This window comes from Amblyomma mixtum, chromosome 7, assembly GCF_055824585.1.
Source record: "Amblyomma mixtum isolate Tamu chromosome 7, ASM5582458v1, whole genome shotgun sequence".
In the NCBI taxonomy this organism is placed as follows: domain Eukaryota; kingdom Metazoa; phylum Arthropoda; class Arachnida; order Ixodida; family Ixodidae; genus Amblyomma; species Amblyomma mixtum.
This window is the reverse complement of record NC_143018.1, coordinates 96,797,381-96,820,026: the sequence shown is the minus strand read 5'-3', so window position 1 is coordinate 96,820,026 and position 22,646 is coordinate 96,797,381. Positions and strand designations below refer to the sequence as shown.

The 22,646-nt window shown below is 49.8% G+C and overlaps 1 pseudogene across 1 annotated transcript in view; it reads left to right on the top strand.

The window, feature by feature from the left end:
• The window catches only part of LOC149336919 (calcium-activated chloride channel regulator 1-like), a 103,680-nt pseudogene that overhangs the window by 14,090 nt on the left and 66,944 nt on the right, over nt 1–22,646 (top strand). The window contains exons 3-5 of the transcript XR_016284525.1: nt 2,007–2,113; nt 3,667–3,840; nt 4,536–4,663. The product of XR_016284525.1 is annotated as a calcium-activated chloride channel regulator 1-like (transcript). The remainder of the gene's footprint in view (nt 1–2,006; nt 2,114–3,666; nt 3,841–4,535; nt 4,664–22,646) is intronic.

Sequence of the window (22,646 nt, the reverse complement as noted above, 5' to 3'; positions counted from 1 at the left end):
TTCCCTGCATTCCTTGTCGCCCAGCGGGAAATTTGCGCTTCGCTGCCCAGGTATGGCCCCACTCCGGGAGCTCCGCTCCGCATCTTAGACACTTGACGTTGTCAGCATCCGGGCAGACAACATTGCGGTGGACCAAGTGTACGCATGCTATGCACACCTCGTACTTTTTTTCTGTATTGTACTGTGCGATTTCAGTGCACGTTAAAGAAACCAGGTGGTCGAAATTTCCGGAGCCCTCCACTACGGCGTCTCTCATAGCCTTAGTCGCTTTGGGACGTTAAACCCCATAAACCAAACAGCCAGTACGCACCTTTGCCATGTAAACGAGAGTTTAACACACTTCGGTACCTCCGGATTCTTGAACAGTATTAAGACTGTGGTTGAATTCCTGCCCAGCTGCCTGACTGCAAGCACGAGGTTGTTACCCTTGAGGGTGCGGAGTCGGTGCGGGAGTCCTTCCTCGGTGAAGCTAAGGGTATGTCGTGTAGCGCGCCCTTTCCGCAGTCTAGCCACACTACCTCCGCTCAAGCGGTGCGGGTGAATGACAGAGAGAGGCGGTACTGTCGTTCCACCCCTCCCCTCTCTTCCCTAGCGCTCTGTTTGATCTTCGACGGCGACGTGGGCTCAAACCACAAATGGGCGCTCAATGGCTGCGCTCTAACAAACAAAAAAAACTTCGCCTCTCCCGTAACCGAGAGTAGAGTAAGCATGAAATGTTTACGGGCATAAAACGAAGCGTACGCGGACACTACGAGACGCAGGCCTGACAAGAATGTACATGCAGCGCGTTCGAAACTGTGTAAAGTGCGTAGAGGGGAAAGCGTTTTCCGCGCCACTTTGCCTACGTGACACTGGTGACGCCACCACTGGATTACGTCACACGTAATTGATGGCGAAGTAATGAGAAGTTACTAATTTGTGACTAATTACTGATTAATGACTAAATACTAATTACCTGCTAATTAATGACGCTTAAGCTTCGGCTTTAGGAGTAGAACGCGACACCTTGTTGTAGCGCTACCAGGCAGTCCACGGAACGCCACCATCCGTTCGGTGCGATGCCTTGCCCTTTGAATGCAACGCTTTTTGAGGAAAGGAAATGGCGCAGTAATTCTCTGTCATCTCGGTGGACACCCGAACCGCACCGTACGGGAAGGGAGGAACGCCACCACCCGTTCAGCGCGAAGCTACGTGCGCTTGTAGGCCGGTCCTGTAGGAGGGCTTACAGAGTCTCGTTAAATCTCGTACGCTGCCCGGATGCCCTAGTTTCAGTGCCCGGATGAGAGGAATTCAGTGCCCGAATGTTGGCTCTCGGTCTCGGCGTGACGTCACCACACTGCCGACAACGGGAGCTCAAAGCATTTCATGCTTAAAAATTGTACTGCACGGCAATCGTAGCGTATGATATGAGGGTTCATGGGTGCTGATAGCCGCGTTTGTCTCTTGGGGAGCGTTCAACATCAGTCGCTACTCTTTCCTAATCGTTCCTTCGCGCGCGACAACGCGTTGGGCATTTTTTTTTTTGTGTGTGGATTCTTATGTATGGCGACCCGCTTAAGCAGAGCTGATCACTGACCGTTCTAATCGCTGGCGCCACGGGTACCCGTGTCTCTGGCGCCACGGGTACCCGCGTCGCTGGCGAGCGCTTGATGTGATGACGGCCACTAGCGCTTCATTCAAGGCCGCTCGACTAGCTCATCAAGAACCACCTGGACTGCGCGAGCGCTTTGGGGCTGCAGGACAGAGTTTTCTTCACGCCGGGCGCTTACGTTTACAACCCATAGGTAATTACTACGCTGCTGTCGACACATATGCGCTACTCCAGTGGCAGCGTGGCACGTAGGCACCAGGGATGGGTGCACTGAAAGTTTCACCAGTGTTCGTTTAGGTTGGGCTCCGCGTGCTCCTCTGTTTTGGCGGCAAGGTACACCGCGGCGCCGACAACAGGAGCTAACAGCATTTTATTCTTACAAGTGCGGTTAAGAAAGACACTCACACATTCGCAGCGCACTTGTTCGTGAACGAGTGGGCCCACTACAGGTACGGCGTGTTCGACGAGTACGGCCGGCGCAACGACAGCAGGTACCCCCTCACTTATTGCCACGAAGGAATGGTGAGCCACATGATGAATACTGCATGGGGCAAACGAAGATGGGAGGGATTCACGATTACAGGCAGAAAGTTGTAATAAAACTGATTACAAGTAGATATTGAGAGCAGCTAGAAAAAGAACTATACATAGAAGGAGACTCTCTCCTCAACAAAGGTTTGACATTGAAGGACAAACAATCCGTGACCAACTCGGTAATTTAAATCTTGAAAGGGGTCTAAAATTCCGAGCACCTAACAGGCAGTAGATCTTCATTTTTCTCTGTGGCGTGAAGTAGCATATTTACACAGGGCAGAGATCCCGAGCATATGGTCATGTTCTCTTTTGTTGAGGAATGAGGTAATCTATAAAGATTGGATGTAGTTTCGCGCTGCTTGAGTAGCACCGGAGACTCCGTCATTGTCACAAATCCGACCAGACATACTTGCTTTAAAGATGTTCGCGTTGTAAACGAACATAGAGAACTTGACACTGTAGAACCTAAAGTTTGTGTGGCGAAGTCTTAAACCTTGCTTAAATCAGCTGCATGTAATACGGATGGATGTAGCTCACTTTATGCGGTAGTTGTTGATGTGGGCTCGCCATTCTGCTCGACTGTCACAACCGTCGCTCGATGTTTTGGACCGCGAGGCAGCGAAAAATTTAAACGCCCTTAATAAAACGCAACAAGGGACAGAGTATCGCGACGTCTTTAGAGCTCCGCAGTGTTTGCAGAGCATATACGGGAACACTAGTCCTCCGCTTGAAGCACCGCCATCTGTATCAGCGGTTGAAGAGACGTGGCGAGAGTTCCAAGAGCTTCCGTATGTCAGAGCTCGGGGCCGCCACGTATGTAGCGAGAATTTGTGCTCCGATAGCTTCCGAGAATGAGTTAGTTTGAGTGCTTATAGTAATTTTTAGCAGCAGCGATGAAAGATAAGTTCCTTTCGATATTTTTCTTGCTTATGTTTGTGAAGACGCGGGCCATGCATGGGGAAAAGCCTTCTGACATGAAGCAGAACATCATCCTTTGAGAAAGGGCGTCCGTCTGAATCTGCTCTCCAGATACAGCTGTATTGTGTAGATGTGAAAAATAACATTTCTCATCTCTTCTAGCACCAGCAGCAGTAGTGGGCGTATGCAGGCTGCTGCTGATGATAATGATGATGGTAGTGCAGCTGCCAAGCCCCTAGTGTGGTCGTCGAGAACAAGAACAGCGAGAAAAACAGTGCATGGATGTTTTTGCGTTGGGAAGAACGAGTTCAGTCGTTTCTGGAAGCAAATTAGCTCAATGAAGGTTATTATGCGGCTTAGCCAGTGAACATGACGTTTCAGCAGTAAGGGATGAGTAGAAGAGAGATAAACCCTCCCAACAATCAAATTAGTTTAGCTATTTCCCTGGCCAGGGATCCCCTCCATCCAAACCAGTAACTGCTGAGATTTGCAAGATTGATTAACGGCTAATAAGGACACGAAGAAAAAGAAAGCAGAACGCAAGTGCTTTTATTTACATTGCATTGTTGACGTATCAGATGCGCTCATCACTTGGCAAATGTGCGCGCGAATTCTTTTGTCAGGTACAGCTGAATGCTTGCTCAGCCAAAATCTTCTTCATCCCGAGAACGCCAGATGGAGACTTGTGCCCGATAGACAAGAAATGCAGCCTTCAGGGCTACTGCGAGGTCATCTTCCAGCAGCTCATTCATGACCCTGTCCAGTTTTCCATCATGTCCGTGCCCTACGTCACCAATGTAAGAATTTTTCACTTACCATGGTGGTGAAGTGCGGCATCACCCGCTCGGTTTGAAAGGGCTTTGTTTACAAATCCAGGTTTAGTGTCTGAAGCAAATAAAGGATGTTGGCGGTGGCCAAGAGGCCTACACGGTGTTCATAATGTCAAGATATAAAGATAGCACCAGGCGATAAGTCTGCCCTCTTGCATTCTGTCTTGCTCGAAAAGCAGTTTGCGCCACAGAAGCTGTATTTTAGGGAGTGGAGCGAAATCTCGCCCGAATTCTTGTATAAGTGACTAAGCCCTTGGGATAAAAATGCGTTATCGGTCTTAAAATTTACCTGGTGGCTGGAGGGAAGAGATATCTCAAGACGGAAGAATCGAAACTGACGGCACTTTCTGCAAATGCACTAAGCGCGGCTAAACCTATCGGATTGCCAGCAAATTTTGGAATAAGGTGTCCCTGTGAATTTATTCGCCCGGTGTCCCTCGGCGGAAGTTAGCTACTGGAGCACTCTCCTTCATATCCTGCCTGCTTTCCTGTGCCGCTTCCACTCTGCTTCGTTCAGAGAATATCACTTTCCGCTGAGATTCATATGTTTCGCTTCTGCTGCGTAACATCTCGGGGCCATAAAGGTTTTACCTACTCCTCTTCTTCTTTGAGACATTGTAACCCACGCTGCGGTGCATCAACGCACTCTTCCCCCGTTACAGGTCAGCCAGTTCTGTGACAGCATGGACGGGTCCCGCCCCCACTACCCGTTCGCACCGAACAAGCAGAACTACCTCTGCAATCAACGGTCCACTTGGGATGTAATCAGTGGACACGAGGACTTCAAGAAGTAAGTGGGGTGGTCCTAGCAGCTGCCGGTCACAATTAATATCACTGGAGGCCAATCAGTGTGGCCGAAGGTGACAACGCTTGGGATGAGCTACATCGGCAACTTGGATCTTGCTGGAGTGCCGATCATTTGCGGTAACTTCGGCAGTTACGTAGTTTACATCGCTCAAGCGACTCACAACGACGTAAAGGCCAGAATACCTAAACAAAAACTTATGTCACAGCCCACGCTTACGCAATGGCATCCAGAGCCAAATTAATCTCCACGGGGGTTGTTGCCGCAAAGTGACGCTTGTCATTGCGGTCTTTCGGTCCAAGCGGGCTATTCGCCGAGCTTCTTCAGCGCGACGGGATAGGTGGTAGGTGGAAATGTCTTCGTGAAATGAGAAGGCAAAGAGTGTGTTCAGAAACGCGCTCGGCATCCTGACGTAGATAAGCTAGAAAGGAGAATATTCGGTGACCTCATGCTTAACGGTGTTGTATGCGTACGTCACGAATGGTATTAGGGCGTCCCAGTTCCGGTGATCTGATGCCACTACAAGCACAGCATGTTAGTGAGGGCGCGGCTTTTGTGCTCTCTAAAGCTGTTGGTCAGTGGGTGGTAGGTTGTGGAGTGGCGGTAGTTAGATCCGCACAACCGTTGTAGCTCTTCCACGACGTCAGCAACTAACAGCCGGCCACTCTCGCAGGTAACAGCGGTAGCGCCATGATGAAGGATAAGAGAGTGGTGCAGAAAAGTTGACACATTACTTGATTTCGCTGATACGAGCGCTAGTTTTCACGTATCTTGTCAGATAGTGGACACAGACTACAACCCAGCAGCGTCCTTCCGAAGACTTGGGAAAGGGGCCAAGCAGATCGACACCAACTTTTTCAAAAGGCGCCGATGATGGCTTGACCGGGTGTAGAAGGCCTACAGGAAAGGATCTGTTTGGCTTTAGACGTTGACATTGGGGACAGCTTGCGATGTATTGTTTCACTGTCTTAATCATGCTGGTAAGTAGAAACGTTCAAGAATCCTCTAAGTGTGCGGGAAACCCAATGTTGACCGAACATGAAGTTGTCGTGCATGGCGTGCAGCATTTCTCTGCTAAAATTCCCTGGACAACCAAAATCATGCAGGCACCATTGAGCAGATAGTTCTTCTTGCACAGAATGCCCTCCTCAAGGGTGAACAGCGTAGACTATGATCCGGTGTGGGCCGCAGCAAGAAATCTTGCAATGTGAGGTCGTTCTGTTGCTCTCGCCGAACGATTTTAACTGTTAAAGCCCGTGTCACATTGCGGAAACTCAACAACGACATCAACCAAACATGTTCGCAAGCGAGCCGTCAACAAGTCGCCCAACCATCTCGACCTACAGCTTCTTGTCACACTGCACGAACGGCAGAGAAACGAGACAGATTGCAGCGGTGTTGCCTCGGTATGACAGCTTTCAGGAACCGGAACAATAAGCGAACAGCGTTCGTGGACCCGGTAGGCCCCGTTCGCTGGCCGGGCGAATTTCCTGGAGACAATCCACCAACCAAAGCAGGCATTTTGCGTTGATTCACCGCTTTGGTGTCTTTCGTTTTTGGAAACGTAGTTTGCAACGTGCAAAAAAGAGCGTTTCCTTTCGTCGCAATGCTGTCTGCGGCGGTACGGGGCATAGAGACGGGAAGGCTGCCGTGGCCACTGTTGGCTGGCGGATCAGGGTGCCATGGAGAAGCACGTTTCCTACGATCCCCTTCGCATTTTTGTGAGCAAGCGTACACTTGTGACGAACGCGGCTCTGTAGGGAGCCAAAAGTAATGCTTTGTGCCTTGCGTATGGACTGCCTCGGCCGCGAGATCCAGCAGTTTCTTGACGGGTTTGTGCGCGAAAACTACTCGAGCAGGAGCTGGCATACTAGTGTGCCAGTTTCTCGCTTGAACGTGCCGCCGTCGTAATCGTGCCACCAGTAAAGTGACCTGATCGCGATGATTGAAGAGAGGAGCTTTCGATGGGATATAACAGGCCTAAAATATGAACGACGTGGTCTAAAGGAATGCGCGTTTCAAGAGATCTCTAGTTCGTACCGTATTTCACAGGTGAGCCCGAGTTATCGGCCCTGCTATTTTGGAACTTGAGATGAACAAGACAGCAGTGCTGCATTTGTTTCTTTAGGACAGAAAAAAGAATAGCTCTGCTGGGATGTGATTTCATTCCAAGAATGATGCGCATAATTTCACATTTTTTTAGTACTTTGACAACGTGGAACAAACTCGATGAATCCGCCGAGAGTGGGGCGTAATTTGTAATGACCGGCCGGTTTGATCATACACTGTGGACCAGCAGCGCAAATACGAAATGCGTAGAAGCAGACACAGGGCACAGAATGTGGGCGCATGTAGCCCGTGTTTGATTTTCCCGCATGACGTATTCGAAAACGCCTCGCTCAGGCGCCCTTCGCAGCCAGTCGATCACCCAGCGCGGTTTCTCTGCGGTGGCGGCTCGTCTTCCAAGTCAGAATCGACGGTGCAGTACAGCAGCAAGGCTGCACCTCAGCCGCTGCGCACGGTCCTATTTCTTCCGATAATCTGCAAAACCGCCAGTATCTACGTAGCGCAAATTGTCTCGTGTTTCCGCAGCTGTGCATACGCACGGAGGGGAGCGCGCGAGCAAGAGCAGAGAAGCACCGGGGAACGCGATTGAAGTGGTTTTCCTGGCTTGACAGAGTTTCTGAACACGTTCCGCACATGTAGCGAACACAGACTGGCGTAAGACAGCGACACATTTCGCCTCTGTTCGAGTTGAGGCGATGTGACAGGATCGCCAATCAGACGAAACCACTGTTTTGTCGGACGGGTTGGGTGGCTGTTTTCGCAGTGTGCCTCGGCCTTAACACACGACTGCACAAGCAGTAACGTGTTCGTCACCACTGTGAATCTGTCCGAGCACCGCCGCAAGGCGGACACCACTGGCATCAATTTGGAGTTCTGTAGCAGCGGTGGGATCAAAGTGGGGCAAAAGGTTTTCTGCATGGATCCAAAGCAAATTTCACCTGGTTAGAACCACATTCGGCTCTCCACCAGTCCTTATGTTGTAGAGAAGTGAGAGGGTGTGCAAGGTGCGAAGAATCGGGAATAAAGGCCCGTTCACACTTGAGAGTCGCAGAGGTCGCGCGACTCTTTTGGTCGAAAAGCGTCAGTCGCAAACGGTCGCCCTGGTCGAAAAGCGACAGTCGCGGGGCAGTCGCTCGTTGCTCGATTTTTCAGCCTTGCGACTGCGAGTCGCAACCCGCAGAACCAATCAGCCAGCGAGCCAAGCTTCGGGCAACGACACCGCTCGCGGGCGCGCCGGGCGACGACCTGCGCTGCTCCCAGCTGGCTGCCCTAGTCGTCGCTAAGCCTAGCCGGTTTCATATCGATGCCGCAGCTAAGGGCGCTTCGGATCCTGGCCAGCGCTAATAATTAAGATGCTGCTTTCGTCACCGCTTTATTGTGGACCTCGTGTCATAATAATATCAAGACATGCTCGACTTCCGCGACGCCTTCAGCAGCGGCGCTAGCAGACAACAGTCGAGCCTCATGGAGCATCAGCAGCAAAGCGGCTATGGGAAGAAATTTGCTTGTTTCGCAGTTATCCCTTCTACCAGCAACTCGGTACTGGACAGTGATCTTCAAAAACGATTAATGTTTTACATTCCTGTACTCAAGGGCTTGGTATGAACGGGAACAAGCAATATTGGCGCTTTTTTTTTACGCCGGCGGCCGGCATACAGCAGGCTAGTAGGCCGGCCCTGCAGAGAAGCGCGGGTCTGTCATCGTGACGCTTGTACGACCTCGGTGCACATCAAAACCGTCACGACAACCTAATCTTCGCTCGGGTAGTTGTAGTACATTGCGAATAGCAGTTTAGACCACCGAAAGCGAGTACAGGAGGCGCGGTCGAAACAGGCGAAACTCTCGAGAGCGCGCGAAAAACGTCATTCCCGAGAGTTTTCGCTTCAAACGAAAATCTAACGAGAAGGCGACCCGCTGGTCGCGCTTGCTAGTGTGAACAACGGTGTTATCGAGCTGCTGCTTGGTCGCAAGCGACTGCTGATCGCGTGCCCCATTGCGACTCGCAAGTCTGAATGGGCCTTAAAGCGGCGGAAATATGAACACAGGCTGAGGAAACTCCGAAGGGCTTTTAGGGCTCGTGGTTTTTCAGAATTCCGAACTGCACCAACAGTCTGTCGATCGGGCCAGATTTCTTCCGTACCCACGAGGAATCTAAGGATGAGAGTTTGCCGCTCTCCGAAATAGCACTTAGAATTCAGGAGAAATGCAGCCTTGTTGATGCAGTGGAGAACCATACCGAGGCTTTCATTGTGCTCTTCAAAGTCTTGCTAAAGATAATGACGTTATGCAAATAGCACATGCGTATATTTTAATCCCCGTGAGACCGTATTCACTAAAAGCTCGAATGTGGCATTCACATTGCCCAAGCGGAATGGCATGAAGAAGCGGTCGGGAGTCACGAAGGCGGGTTTCTCTCTGTTAAGGATGTGCTGGTAATATCCAGTAGCCAGATCGAATTTCAAAGGACGAGCAGTATGACGCCGAGTGAAGACGTTTCACAGCTTCATCAATGCGCGGTAATTGATACACGTTTCTCTTTGTGATCGCATTCAAGTGACGATATTGGACGCAGCGAGCTATAAAAAGAAAAATGATAGGTGTAATATGAAACACGGGTTAAATAAATCCTAGTTGGAATCAAGAGGAAGATATGGGCTTGGGCAGGATATGTGATGGGAATGCAATATAACCGATGGTCCTTAAGAGTAACGGAGTGGACTCCAAGCGAACGTAAGCGCAGCACGAGACAGCAGATTGGTAGGTGGATGGATGATATTAAGAAATTTGCAGAAATACAGTGGCCGCAGCTGGCAAAGGACATCGTTAATTGGAGACACATGGGAAAGGTCTTTGCCTTGCAGTGGGCGTAGTCAGGTTGATGATGATGGTGATGAATCGAAGCAAAATCACCGTGAGCTCTCTTTCTTCCTCACTAGTATTATGGGCGCGGCCCGCGAACTGGAAGGCAGCGGAATGACTCCGTCCCGCAGCATCTCTTGGAACTGGCAGTGAATGATTTTGCCCTCAGCCGCATAGACTGGATCCAGTTTTTGACGAACGGGATTTTGATTCCTCGTGTTAATTTTACTGTGCATATGAGATGGTGGCAAAGATGCAAGAGTCACGCTGGGGTTAAAGTCGAACACGTGGGAATGAAGCACGAAAATGTCGTGCTGTGCACGTCGCTCGGGGGAAGGGAGCGATTTTTTGACTGTCTTTCGCAGCTGAGAAGAATAGTCCGATATCTCGGATGCTGGTCGGCGAGAGTCGGAAACGGCCGAGACAGTGTCGGTAACGTAGTCGTCAGGTCTCGCTAGTTTAAACCGAGACGAAAGGTGCACTGGTTGCGTGGAAGGGTTCACGACCCACACGAGCGTGCAACAGTCCGCTGAGTCCTGACCGCATGTCGTGGTGTTCGTCTCTCGTCTCTTGCGTCCTCGTCTTTTCCTGCACTACAGTGTATTGGGACAAATACGTTCTTTTTACACTGGATATATCTCCGGTTAAATTAGGATGTGCCAAGGCCCCATTCGAATAAGGGAAGTTTTAACGGGGACGAAAGCTGCTGACTGAGATGGCAGGGCTCTGCCTTGCGTGAGAAAAAGCTCGTTGTCGCGACTACGGGGAGGATATGCGACTTGCGCTGACCGCATTTGTCATCGCATATAAATTTCCGTAGCTGAACTGTATAGTGTGGCTCCACACTCGCCAAAAGTCAATGCCAAGGATTACATCATCCGTTGCCGGTCTAAAGCAATGCATTTTGTCCAGAAACTTTCGCCACCTAGAGCTATACACGCAGAGCAAATGCTTACATGGACTAAAAGGCGCGCACATCGACGGCGAGGTCAGTATGGGATATGTGTTCGCGGCGGCCGCAGCTCTAACAGACGGGCGCGTCTCTATAAATTATCGTAGGAGTAGACAGGAGGCCGTTTCGACCGAGAACACAATACAGGTGGGCGTCGAGGTGTTCGAGAAGGCATGGTCTCGGGTAGGTCACCTGGTAGGAGCTGGCCAGGTTGATGTCGTGGTTTGGAAAAGAGAGCCCTAGATCCTGAACTGTTGCGCTGCTCCTCGTAAGCGCGTCGATGCCTGGGAGTGGACAGCTCTATATGTGTCCAGAGAAGGGAGCACTGGTGGCACGGGGGATCTTGTTACACCTTGCAGCTGAGAGGCCAACTCCTCACACATATCCGCCGAACCACTGTGGCGATATCTTTATATCTACGAAGGTCGACGCTGGCGACCCGACGTTCGATAGCTGTTCGATAGCCGAGACGTTCGATAGCCGACGAAATTAGTTTGAAATCCGCCCCGACTGTAGTTCCTCAAGTTCAAACAAATGTTTCATTACCTCCGCCGCAGAGCCGAAGTTTTCTTTGGTGATTAAAAATCTTTAGACGTCTTGGCAGTCCCTTTTAAAGGGATGCTGAAAGGTTTCCCAGAAAAATTGAGTGGAGAGATGCACTTTACAGTTTTCCACCATCGGAATTCGAATTTCTCGTCGAAATTAGTCAAAGGAAAGCGCAAACCTATTTTATTTTGGCGAGAAGTGCAGCAGCAGCCTCGGGCGTGCTCGCGTGCCTCGTTGCCGCCTGTGATTGATTGGGCGCCTCGTGACGTCAACAATGGCGCTGGCTCGGTTGGCTCGGCCGCCGCCGCTGCACATGAACCGCGGCGCTCAGCGGTTCGAGGTTGTTATTTTGCTTATTTGACGATGGAAGACATCGAAGATTACCCGGAGTATCTTGGCGTCATCCCCTACATGTTAAAACCAATTGCAAAGAGCAAACCTCTCCAAGAAAGAAACGATGCTGCGCAAGCCGTGATTTTGACTCGAACGAAAGCGAAGTGTCAGCATCTCCACGTGTTGGAAATGACTTTGGTAGGTATACTTTTCTTGCCAAACTACATTCAGAGATACAATGGAAGAATTTTGAGGCGAGCAAAAGCAGTATAGCACTGCCCGACGCAATTTTCCTAATATAATGTAAGCAGGATGCGATCGTCGGCATTATTGTCTTGCCGCTTGTCAGTGCTGCCGCAAATCTGCTTGTAATCCACATAGATCATTGGCATGCGCAAGAAGTTATCAGGCTCTTTTTGCACGCAAATTTTATGCTTGCACCACTTCATAGTAGCTGCATGCCGGCTGGATTCATAACACACAAGTTCGCAGCGCTTTGCAACAAAACTCGTCTAGGTGACAAACGTACGCCTTCCGTTTGCGTGCCAAGATGGGAGCTAGCAGTATATTAAAATCCTTGTTTAGCCGAGTTGGTTCATAGTACAAGTCCTTGTAAGAATACTTACATCTGTTTGCGCCGCCTTTATCGTCCTTGTTCTCAGATCTAGCGGCAAGAGATTTTTTCACTAACTAGATGGACTCGTGCTGCAACCGAGCAGGACGAATCGCAAGGCTGGCTGTAGCACACTTGGCGCACAATTATATAATATTGTTATTAATGTATGGAGCCATGCGACAGTCGGCAATTCTTTACGACTACATGCGTTATTAGAAATGTATTCCTGGCAGTTGGGTGATGTCATTGTAAACACTCTACTTCCAGAACAGTTGTTCCTCCGTCCGCTGCATTCCAGTGTAGAATGAAGAACACTGCTGGTGCTGCCAAGAAATTAATGAAATTATCAGAAAACAGACGGTATTGCACCGGGTTCAGTCGAGCTGACTGTTGACAGGCCCAGTGAATGCATTGTCGACAGGCTCTGGTGATAGTTCTAGTCACGAAAATGGCCAGAGCATAGCACTGTTGCCTTTGACGGCTTGAAATCCCTTCGCTTCACAGCAGCGACTCACTTCGCGGAGAGCTTCTTTTTTTGGGGGAAATAATGAAAGACCACATCGTCGCGGCCGCGGATGTTCGTGCAGCCAATGGCTGCGAAGAACGCCGGCATGATGGGTCCACCGCTTCATTCGATGCTGCACACCTTTCTGTACCTCACCACAAACAAAAATGCACAAATACAGAAACACACGGCAGCTCGAAGCAGCTTATGATGGCACGCACGCAGAAACAAGCACGGCCGCGGAGGATGTGAAGCGACGGATCACCGGTGTTTACGTCACCACTCCGCGGTTTCCGGTTTTGGCTCGCATCGTCAGGGTCATCAGCAGCGCTCGGCGGACCGCGGGGGGCGGAGCTACCCCGTAATTTTAAACGGCGATTACCTCGCTCCTAAGTTGTGAATGTGTAATAAAATTTTTCCCGCATGATTTATAAAATTCCCACTTCCACACGTGAGCATTTTAACCAATTCGAAAACTCTTGAGCTTCCCTTTAAAATATTGTCCCCCTTGTCCTTATGGAAATTGACGAAGATTACGATGTGCCATGCACAGCGCGAGTGTGTGTTGCAATTTAACATGAGGCGTGATCGGCTGCGGCGATAATATAGTGCTCCCGTGCAGTGGACGGTGAAGCTTATCTGTTCGCGCCACCTCTGGTTGGAAACGCAGTCTCGGCACAAGTCATTATATTTCCGCATGGGCTGCTGCTGTGATAGGTTTTTGCAAGGTCACCTTTAGGGTCGAGCTTCACACATACCAGGTGAGCGAGCTAGCCCTCTTGAAATGGTGCTTTCGCCCAAAATGTGGCATTTTAGGAATGTCCTCTGCTTTCTTTCTTGAGAAGAAGGAAAAGGTCCTTCACTCCTAGGTAGGCACGCTCGTTGAATGAACATGCCGAAGCAATATAAAAATTTTCCAGAGATCGCTAAGCTGGTTGGCTATGTAGCGTGAGAGCTTTCGTCATGACCTCATGACGCAACTAACTTTGAACAGAGAATAATAGAGTGTCGTTAATCACATTTGGTGTGTACACGTGAGGCCCGACGTAAACGAAGGTCTTTCGCACATGCTCGAATATACTCTGAACCCGTTCTGCACGAAGTTCTCTGCACAGTAAGCGTCGAAGCCGCAGTAATGAATGTTCTGGCGCACACCGATGCGTAATTTCGAGCCCTTCCTCGTGTTCATCGCTTGTTTCGCGGGTGCGCCATCATGGAGGGCCTTCCCGCATCTGCTCTAAGCGCCCTTCTTACTCAGCGTTCGCTGCGCATCGGTGCAGGCAACAGTCTGAATCTGCTGTGGGCGCTGTTGCTTCCAATCGTCCCGCTTCGCTGCATTCCACCGCACTTGGCTGCGGCGCGTCGGCGTTTTTTGTAAACGAGCTCCTCTTGTTTGGGTGATGGTAGACTGCGAGAGCGCATCACTTCCAAGGTAGATGTACTATGGTAGCGTCGGCTGCATAGAAGCCCATACGTTCAAAACATGGCGGCTCATGGTGCGCAGCCAGCGCCGTCTTCGAATTGCGTGGACAACTAAAAAGTGACGTCATAATTAAAACAAAAACGCGACGTTGAAGTCACGTGTTTTAGTGATGTCATATTCGTGACATCAGCGTCACGTGCTGCTTGGCGGGAAAAATAAACTGCTGAACGCCGCGACGCTTCAGCGCGTCACCCGACACGAGAACGAAGAAAGTAGACACAACGAGCGCCGACCACCAACGCTATTTTTAGGTAGTCAGTTCTCGTTGTGCCTTTTCCTTCGTCCTCGCTTCAGGTGTCGCGCAGAATGTCGCAGGTGTAGCGCTGAAGCGATGAAATGTGACGCCGCCAGACAGGTTATCGCTCGCACATCGTGCAACCGCACACCTCTTTTTTGCGTACGGGGGCCCCATGGCCACAGACGATGCCCTTTTGGGGCAAAAGCGACAGAACCGCACACAACCGAACGAAACTACACAGAAGCGCTGGCAAAAGGGAAAAGAGGAAACTGTACACGAACGATGCACACCAAGAACTCGAGCAACAAGCAACGAGGAAAAAGTAGGCCTAGCACAATCGAGTTTTAAACAAAAGCAAGCAGATTGGTCAAAAGATATGACAAGGGTATGACATCAGAGCGCCGTCAACCTTGGCATCGTCCCGCTGCCATTGCCGCTGCTCTGAGCGAACGCTGTCATAAAAATTTTTACAAAGCAAGCGCTATACTTTCTAACAAAATGCACACAACTAAAACATTTTAAAAAGGAATCACTGCAATTGTTTTCGAATGCTTTGGAAACACAAAATATGTCCTAATTAGTTTCCTCTTCTAGTCGTGTTTGTCCACTCATTTCATTTTGGCGCTTTAGTACCACCACTAATTTGATGTCGCTAGCACTTGGTTCTGGACCGCATTCAGGCTCCGGCTTCGCGACCCATTTCAATTGACCTTGTCACTTCTGACCCGACATTTTATTTACCTTCGCTATAGCAGCGCTGCCCGAAATGGATTCTCACTCGGCTAGTGAGTGCTTGCAAGCTAATGATCTGACCGGCCACATGTGAGCATGTGCGGCGCGCGCAGCGTTCCGATTGGTACAGCTGCTGTGAGCGCGCTCGGCGAGCCAGCAAAATTAAGAGGCGGGACACAACGCCAGTGAGGTAGCCGAGCGAGCTCTCTTTGAGAGATACAGCGTTCGGAGGCCGTGTGAGCGGACGCGCTTCACATGCGCTCCCCAAACATTATCCTTTACATTATGCAAAAAAACAGCGCGAACAAACGGGGACGAGACGAAGAAAACACAGGAACAAGCGCTGATAATGTATCACCGATAATGTAGCACCGATAATGTATCACCAACTCGCCCGCTTAACTATCCTGTTGATTATCCTTTACGACTGGATTAACTCATCTCAGCCGTCTGAAACTAGTATCATCAGCCTCCGCTTCTCGCCAGGAACCTGCCGATATCAACTTTTCGCGGTTTGGACTACCACATCAAGAGGCATGTCCATATCTTTTCCTCACAGAGCTGCGCTAAGAGGCTAAGCCTCGCGACGCAGCAGCCACCGATACCGAACGCCGCTAGGGACGCAGCTTCGCGCTCGGACCACCGGCGCGTCGGTGCCTTGAAGGCAGCATGGAACCCATTGTAGTTGAGGGAGAAGACTTTCGGAACTGACCTCTACCAACGGCTGGCAATCCGCGCACGACAAGCGATGCTCAAGTCGCAACTCTCCTCCCACCATTACTCCGAATCTGCCTCAAGCCTCGGCCGGGCGCCTGCCCCGGCCGCCCCAACTGTCGTCCCTACGCCACCCAAAGCTACCCATCGACGATCCTAAGATCATCTTCCGTCCCCGTGGCGGCCTCAACCGTCCTACCGTGAATGGCGCTGTGCTTCGGGATGCCATTTTGCAAGCAGCCCGCCTCGAACCTCAAGAGGCCAAGCCTGACACAGTCTTCATCAATACCCTCCAACACCTCATCCTAATCAACACTCCCAACCCGCAGCGCTGACTCCGCTACCTCGCCATCAAGTCCGTGCTCATCATCGGAACACCCTACGACATACTCCTTCCAAGAAGCCCCGGAGGACTGCGCCCGCGGCGTGGTCCACGGGGTCCCTCTCGATCATTCATACGAACATACCAAGGACCGTCTCAGTCACGAGCGGAACCCTCCAATCCTTGACTTTAGACGGATGGGCTCGACACATTCCATCATCATTCTCTTCGAAAAAGACTGGGTGCCCAAGCTGATCTATTACTCTTCCGTTCTCTTCAGATGCTACCTGTTTAAAAAGAAGATTGAGCACTGCTTTAACTGCGGCGTACTCGGCCACCGCGCGGATGTGTGCCCGGCTCCCAAACAACGCCGATGCCCCGGCTGCGACCAAGTAGAACCCCCCGAGGACCACTCCTGCACGCCGCAATGCCAGATCTGCGGCAAAGTACACCTGACGGCGGACTTGAACGTGCAAGGAGCGCTTCCGCACTCCATCTCTCGTCAAAAAGACGTATTGGGATGCCAAGCGAGCCGCCGAGGCAAACGCCGGCCAGGCTTCCACCAGTAAGGCTCCATCCCAACACCGCAGCCGTTCCACGACCCGCAAGCCCCAAGCCCCAAGGCTCATCCCGGAGTACTTTCCGGTGCTGCAGCCCGCCGCACCGAAACAGCCGCCTAGCACTAGCCAGTCCAAGGCACGGTCCCGCTCCTGGACCGGAATGAGGCCACCACCACCTCCAGTCGCCCCGAGGCCACCTTCCCAAACACCCGCCGCTGCACCACCAATCAGGTGAGCTGGGCAGGCGTAGTCTCCCAGCACTACGCCAACCCCCTTTATGAACAGCTGATGCGTGTCCACGCGCAGCCCGCCTCCTACCAAACCACCAACCTCCACCTCCAGGCCCAGCTGCATGCTCATCAGCAGGCCCAAACCCCTACCCCGGTCACAGCGGCCCCGACCGCTCCTACCTCTACTCTTCCAACGCCACGTCTCCCTACTCTTCCACAGCCACCTCTCCCTACTCGCGAACCGGGTGCAGACGGCCATCCAGGCCTTCGCCAATCAATTCTCCAGGCTCACTACCCGTCTAGACGAATTCGCTCGCCAAATTGACGAAAGATTTAAGGAGCAAGAGGATCGCTACGCGACTGCTTGTGCCGCCGCTCGGCCTAAAAACCAGGTCCAGCTCCACATCCTCTCTAACTCCTGCACGGTGAGCGACCCCGTCAGTGATGGAGAGGCCAGGCACTAGCCTCACCATCTGGCAGTGGAACTGTCGCGGCTTTGGTTCCAAGCGGGGACGGGTTCACCAGTTCCTTGCTCGGGCAGACGGCCCCGATCGCGCTGCAAGAGCCCTCCATTCCCATTACCCTACCCAGCTACCTTCCAATTTTCCCCATTTCTCCAACACCCCCTCGGGTTGCATTCATTGTACGTCGTGCGCTCACTACCATCTCCCACACCTTAGACGTCCCTGAAATAGATCATGTTCTCATCGAACTGGTGCCGCAGCCCACTCGGGATAGCAGTCTCTTCATCCTCAACGTATACAGCCACCCGAAATGCCTGCGGCACGACTTCGACCGACTCTCCACGCTTGCAAAGCGCGCCGCACACAAATGCCCCCTCCTAATTGTAGGGGACTTCAACGCCCCACATACGGCCTGGGGCTACACAGGGCGTATATGGTGCAGCTCAAAAGGCCGCTCAACAGCTCCCCGGCCTGGGGCAGCTAGACAGGCCGGCTTCTCCCTTTTCACAGACCCCACAACCCTACTCGCATCTCACGAAGTTGGACTCATACCGCACCTCCCGAGCAGCTCGTACTCCGGACACCATATCAGACATAGCTGCTTGGACCTACCAACTCCAGCGTGACGTGCGCGCCGTGCCTCGCCCCCTCCCAGAGGACTTCCCTGCAGACGCAATGGATTCCCATCTCATGCACCTATGGGAGGCCAAGGCGGGTCTTGAGCGAAGGTGAAGGCGTCAGCGCTGGAATCGAACACTCGGACGCCGGCTGGTCCAGCTCAACAAGGAGATTAAGACACATGCCGCGACCCTATCTCGCCAAAATTGGGAATCCCTCTGTTACAGGTTTGACGGCAACATGGGCCTGCCTCAGACCTGGAACCTATTCCGCCGTCTCATTGATTCCACTCAGTCCAAGCCACACCAGCAACGCAACATCACAAAGCTCATACACACACCCGAGACCTCCCCGCAGGAACTACTCGAGGAGCTTCGTGAACTCTACTTCCCCGCATATCCCTCCGCAGACCACCCTGACTACACTGGTTCACCCAACGACCTCCTCGACCGGCTGATCTCCGAGGCGGAAGTACGAGCAGAACTTCAGCGCCGCAACACGTCCTGAGCTCCAGGCCCCGATGGAGTGCACAACAATGCACTCTGCAACTTCGATTCCCCCTCCGTCAAAGCCATAACCGACTACTTCAATGAATGCTGGATGCGCGGCGCCCGCCCACCTTAGTGGAAAGACGCCAAAGTAGTCTTTATTCCCAAATCCGGCAAACCACTTCTCCCCGTTAACCTTCGTCCCATCTCCCTTACTTCGTGTGTGGGCAAGCTCATGCAGCACGTTCTCCACACCCGGCTCAGCCGATATCTGGAGAGTAAGAACCTCATGCCTTCGTGCAGGTTTGGTTTCCGCCCAAGCTTATCCACCCAGGACGTCTTTCTACAACTCAAACACCATATCCTTGACTCCCCCGCGGGCGACACCAAGGCTATCCACGGTGTCGACCTGACAAAAGCTTTCGACAGAGTTACCCACGCAGCCGTCCTAGATGGGCTTCACGCCCCAGGCATAGGTCCGCGGATGCAAAATTACGTCCGCGACTTCCTCTCCGAACGCACAGCCACATTCACCTTGGGCGATCACCAGCTCCGGGTGTCTCACTGGGAGAACAGGGAAGGCCTCAGGGTGCTTCGCTGTCTCCTATCCTCTTCAACATAGCCCTTCTCCAACTCCCTCACCACCTAGCCTATGTTGCCGACATACATTTCAGCTTGTATGCTGACGACATCACTGTCTGGGCCAATCGGGGCAGTGATGGCGGCATGCAGCACAACCTACAGTTGGTCGTCAACATCATCGACTCGTACGTTCGTGCGCGCGGCCTGGCCTCCTCCCCTTCCAAATCTGAACTCTTGCTTTACCGCCCCAGGCCCTTTTATTGGTCCTCTCAAAAAAAGGTAAAAAAAAAGAAAAGAAAGAGAGAGGGTGCCTGGACCAGCAATGCTTTGCCAGGCTTAACGTGATCTGAAAATAAATTAAAAAGAAGTAAATGTTCCAAAGAGGAAAAAAGTTAAGCAAAAACAGAGCACTTAAAAAAAACTCAATAGAAAACAAAAAGCTCATCACAATAAAAGTTAGTCGCAGGCAGACAGCCAAAGCACAACGTGAGTGCACTAGGAAGAGGTAAAAAAGATGCACTCCCTGATCAAATGATTTATAGAAACCACCCAGTTACCGGTCGTGCTCTTGCCGACTTTTTCAATGAACATTTCATCGGATCTTCTGCACACGCTAGCAGTTACATAACTAGTGAAGATATAGGACACTCACGGGCTGAAAGTATATTTCTTCAGCCAACAGATCAGACAGAAGTGTACAGAACGTTTATGTCCCTGAATAATAGTAAAGCGCTTGATGTTGATAATATCCAAATTAAACCCATTAAGTATATTTTAGAGTACATAACTGCTCCACTTACATATATTTTCAACCTATCTATTGAATCGGGAGAATTTCCCGCTGCAATGAAGAAGTCTAGAGTGTCAGTTATATATAAAGGAGGCGATAAAAACTTACCAAGAAATTACCGTCCAATATCAATAATACCTACGTTTGCTAAAGGTTTCGAAAAGATATTGCACTATCGTTTTAACCGATTCTTTGAGAAGAATCATCTCATTTCTGATGCACAATTCGGCTTCAGAAAAGGACGTTCAACTGAGCTAGCTTTATTGGGGTTAAAGGAACACGTGCTGCAAAATATAGAAATGAAACTAATAACCCTTGGCCTCTTCATAGACTTTAGTAAGGCTTTTGATTCCCTTGATCATAGTATCCTAACTCATAAGCTCTCAGTCTATGGGATTCGTGGCAACCCTTTATCTTTAATAAAATCTTACTTAGCTGACAGGCAACAGTGTGTATGTATTCGAAACCACCAATCATCTCTACTACCTATAATCAGAGGCGTACCTCAGGGAAGTGTACTAGGCCCTCTGCTATTTAATGTCTACATAAACAGTATTGTGAACATTGACCAAGGTTTAAAATTCATTATTTACGCTGATGACTGCACGATTTTGTTCTCTGGTCCTGATGTGAATGAACTAGTCACCAAGTGCAATCAATTTCTTAATCGGCTTCATGAATGGTCTGATATTAATCTACTAAAAATTAATCCTGCAAAAACAAAAGTTATGTTATTTTGTGCAAGAAACAAAAATTTTCGTCTCGAAAAAAAGATCACTTGTGGTGGTGAAGAAATTGAAATTGTTCACGAACACACCATACTAGGTGTAACTTTTTCTTCACACCTTACATGGGATTCGCATGTTGAGAAGATAATAAAAAACCTCTCGTTGGTAACAGGTGCAATTGCTCGTTGCCGCGCGTTCCTTCCTGGTAAAATAAAGCTACAAATATATAATGCATTATTTGTCTCACAAATAAGCTATTGCTCATTAGTCTGGTTGACAACAACTAAGGCCAACTTAGAAAAAATTTACCTTCTGCAAAAGAAAGCTATACGTCACATTGCTAATCTTGATTACCTAAGCCACACACGGCAAGCTTTTGAAACATTCAGTGTGTTAAAAATTCAAAGTATGTATGAATTCCGAATATTGCTTTCATTTCATCTGTCGTCATCCTTTAGGTCTATGATTGAAGGCACTGCGCTATTGAAACAGAACGTTCACACAGTTAATACTCGCAACACAGACACTTGGTTTGTTCCCCATTTTCGCACTGACTATAAGTTCCAAGCATTACAGCACAATCTTCCAGTAATTTTAAATAAATATAAAGACATAAATAACCCTACTAAGAAAGCATTGCGTGAATTATTTCTTCAAAAATAATTCCTGATGTATAATTCGCGCCAAAGTACAGCTGCTCCCTTGTATCTTATGTAAATATGTTTTTTGTATTTCCCTGTTGTAATTTATTGATGATTTTGTGCTTTCTGGATGTCCTGTTTTGTGAAAACTGTAACCTGACTATGTGTTCGTTTTTATTTTTTTTGTGTGTATGTCAATGTTCTCAACAATGTCTGCTCCTATGCCTTGTAACGGCTGCCTGGGCCTCGTCAAGCTGTATACCTACAGCTTTTAGTCCAGGCAGCCGCCAGAATTTTCTGGAAAATAAATGAAAATTGAATTGAATTGAATTGAATTCTGCGAAATAAATAATAATAATAAAAAGAGAAAACCCAAGCCACTGCAAAGTCATGGTCACAGTAACAGTCTAAGAAAGCACTAAGTGCCGGCCACAAAATAAAAATCAGAAAAATAAAAACATAATCAAGGTAAAACAAGACAAAACCGAAGTCACAGTCACACAGTCAAGGACACAGTCACAGTCACACAGTCAAGACACAGTCATAGTCACACTGTCAAAGACGCAGTCACAATCACAGTCACGCCACGACGAAACCGCCTATGCTCATTAAAGGAGCAAAGGGCTCTCCTCTGTGCAAAGCTTGGAGAAGAGAAATTATAGGAAAGAGAGAAATCAGCGTGAATAATTTGCAGTTGTACTACTTATGAGGTGAACCATTTGAAGGAGAAGAGCACTAGCAGCAGGGTCTCGGAGAAGGGAGGGGTAAACAGATAGTGTGATGTCCGATGAGCAAAGAGATTTTAAGCGAGAAACTAAAGAAGCAGTAACGGAACAGTCCCGGAAGTAATGACGGAGGTTTTCACATAACAATTCACAGGAACAAGTTGAAGACGGAGAGAGGCCAAATCTTTTAAAATAGAACGGAAATCTACCATGCCCAGTAAGTAAAGTAATTAGAGGATTTCTGGGTAGAAGAATAGGGGGAATATTAAGTATATCAGGGATCCAATTGAATAATTTAGTGCCATCAATATTCTCGCGCGAAAAAATGCTCCATAAAAGAAGTGAAGAAGGATGCAAACGGGAACGCACGCAACGACGTGAAAAGGTAGAAATATTTAAACTTACAAACTGCCCGGCACTACCAGCAGCTTGGTCGGCTAACTCGTTACCGAAAATTCCGGAATGACCCCGGATATGAAATAAAAGAAATGGGGCTAAAGAAGACAAACGATAGAGATCTTTCTTAATGACAATAATAGTCGGATTGTAAGAAGTAACTGAAGACATGGCAGAAAGCTGAGATAGGGAATCGGTGTAAAAATGAACAGGCGTAGAGGTAGGTTTGCGAATAGCATAAACAACAGCAGAATGAAAGGCTACAAGCTCAGCGGCATAGGCGCTAGAGGGTGGTTCTAAAGAGAGACGTTGAACATGTACAATGTTTTGTGTTGAGATAAGAACAACAAATGCAGCACCAGCTGAGCGAGGATTGAAA